The following is a 3,117-nucleotide window of genomic DNA, read 5'->3' on the forward strand; positions in this document are numbered from 1 at the left end:
ATTCCTGCTCTCAAAAGCACCATCTGGCACGGGGGGCGCTACACGAGTAACCTGATAGCAGTGCGGCCCAAGCTGCGTGCGACTTCCCCCCCAAGATTCGTCTACCCCAAATTGGGGTACGTCACTGGTCCGAAAAGGGCCTGCTGGATTTGGGGGGGTGGGTCTTGCTTTATCTGCCTCTGGCTCCCAGCCAAATGGCCATTCGTAAGCTCAAATGCAGCCACCACAAGAACAAAGGGGTAATATCAGGATTTACAATACCGGGTAATAATCTGGTTATTGCCCAGTTTAGTTTATCTCACAACGCATCTCTGCTGGTGCAACTGGGGAATTAGGCTAGGACCCCTACAACAAAACAGGATTACTAAAGGGGTGGGGGGGGGAATGGCTTTAAAAAAAAACCCCAAAACAAAACAGATGGTTTACCCATTGTTAAAATCAAATTTTATACTAACTTAGAAACAACTGCCCTTTTCTTTGGACTAGCTAATTGTGCATTTAAAGCAATACCATATGTTGGGCACAAGTTCAAATGAAGTCTTGAAAAGAAAAGAAAAGAGCAAAGCCATATGCCGTTGTTCAGCGAGAACTCGGCTTTACCCCCTTGAATCTTTATGGCTAAAGTCGGTCTTATGAAAATGTTGTTTGGAGTGAGTTGGAGCTTCTGGAGTGAGAACCAAATGGGGCTCACTGCAGAATTAGCTGTTCCCCAATGCGCCAATGCGCCCCAAATGTGCATATGCGCCCATCTGGGTGTCCTTAACCACAGAAGGACTCTTGGCTGTGTGAGTCTGGCTCTATCTCCTGCTGTGCCCATCCCCTTTTCGAGGGTCAAAGTGTAAAGTTCGGCAAAGGTTTCTCTTCTCCCTAATTTTTGCCACCACCCCCCACCTCAAAGAACAAAAATACTCTGGGGTGCTTCTTATGAACGCTGATGTGCAATGAAAGTGACAAGAAAGGAGCAGAATTGAAAAAAGAGCTTTTTTGGAATTTGAAGTGATTTTTCCCCCTCCTCCTTTTGTTTCGTTTTTCGTAAGTTATTTATTCCTTTTAATTTTCTCTCTCTTCCTGTGTAAATATATTTATTTTATTGTGAAGCTAACAACATCTGGATTGTAACGTGTACAGAATGTATGGTAGGAATGTATTCTCCTGTTAGGAATGTAAAGGGGGGAAAATCCATACGAGGGGGCTTGAAAAGCATGGTTTGGAGATGATCAGTTTGGGTCCCACTCCAGATCCGTGTCATTCGCGCAAGGCCTCTCTTTCTCCTCTCCTCGCCACCCATCTCCCATGGGTAGATCTGACTGGGTAGAATTACACAAATGGAAAAAAAAAAGTCAAGTCTTATTTTGCATCGTTGGTTAGTATTTAAAAGGGCCAGATCCTACCTTTGGTCTTGGGTTTTGTTGAGGTTTGGTCCCAAGCTCCTACCCCCTTTAGAGACCTAAGGGCTCTTTTTGTAGCAGGGACTCCTCTGCATATTAGGCGACACAGCCCTCATGTAGCCAATCCTCCAAGAGCTTACAGAGCTTTTCTTGCAGGGGCTAAAAACAATCTATTCTCACACTGGTAGCATCGCCTAAGGCGGCCATCCTGAGAGCACTTTCTCGGGAGTAAGGCTCGTTGAAGAAAAACTAGGCTTACTTCTGAGTAGATCTACTGAGGAGTGCTTCCCTTTACTCCTCCAAATAGGCACGGCACTGCAACTCAAGACACGTGAGTTAATTTTTCTGTAATAACCCGTCTCTCCAAGCGAACATAACAGGGGGACGTATTTCGCCTGTACCGAGCAGAGTATTGCTGGGTAGATTTCAGAGTGTATCGCTAGGCGGAAATTTTGGAGACTCTTACATCTGAGGATAAAATCACCTCTGTATCCCATCCTGATCTGTTTAAAACGGGGACTTGTACCACTGATTCCGATGACTGCACCTCGCTATACCCTCCCGTAATGTTTTAAATCTTTTAAACACCTGAAGATTTTGCTTCCGTTTCCCAACTCGTGTTTAATCGGGAGATGCTAATTCGTTTACGGGGTGAGGGGCGGGGCAGGGAAGGAAGGAAGCCATAATTAACTAAGCAGCCCAAGTTCAACTTCTACTTAACAAGAGTCTGCCCATTTTGGTCAGAAGGGCCGGTCGCGAGCTGCCTTAAAACCATCTATTTTGTAGAGCTGCACCATTCCTTTTTTAAAAAATAGTTTGAAAGATTATATTTCAAGTGCTTTGCACAATACCGGCAGAGAAGATTCGAGTTTCAGTAAGGCCAACAAGATATTTGGGGTGCGAGCTTTCGAGGGTGATTAAAATGTGGAATTCGCTGCCAGAGGATGTAGTGATGCCCATAGGAATAAGCAGCTCTAAAAGGGGGGTTAGATGGATTCATAGAGGGTCAGTCTATCAATGGCTACTAACTACAGAGACTGAGGGGAACCTCCAGAGGCAGTCAACCTCTGAATCCCAGAGCCAGGAGGCAACATTAGGGGAAGGCCTCTCGGCCTCTTTCCCCTGTTGTTGGCCCTCCAGAAGAACTGGTTGGCCACTGTGTGAGAGGATGCTGGACTGGATGGACCCCTGGTCTGATCCAGCAGGGCTCTCCTGATGTTCTTACGAAGGTCTCGGCCTCTCTGCCCTGTTGCTGGCCTGAGCCAGGATGCTGGACTGGATGGACCACTGGCTCGATCCAGCAGGGAATTTTGACTCTCAAAAGTTTATACCCTGAAAACCTTGACAGATCACGTTGGGTCGCCGTGTTAGTCTGCCTTACAGCGGTAGAAAAGCGCACGAGTCCAGTAGCACCTTGAAGAATCGGAAACAGTGGTACAAGTTTGTGGCACATGACGAGCTTTCGTGAGCCACAGTGACTCACCAAAGCTCCTCCACTGCCACAAATTGTGTTAGTCTTTAAGGCGCTCCAGGACTCTTGCGCTTCTCTCCTGGAAATCTTGTGCGTCTCTAAGGTGCTACTGGACTCGAATCTCGCTCTCCTGTTGCAAACTTAACATGTACAACCTCTGCAGCTGTCTACATTGACAGCTTATCAGTAGGCAAATGTTTGTGTTCCATGCTCATGCGTTCACAAGGAAACTCCCATAGCAAAGCGGGGGGAAGGAGA

This window comes from Gekko japonicus, unplaced genomic scaffold, assembly GCF_001447785.1.
Source record: "Gekko japonicus isolate JY-2015 unplaced genomic scaffold, Gekko_japonicus_V1.1 scaffold1100, whole genome shotgun sequence".
Lineage (NCBI taxonomy): Eukaryota > Metazoa > Chordata > Lepidosauria > Squamata > Gekkonidae > Gekko > Gekko japonicus.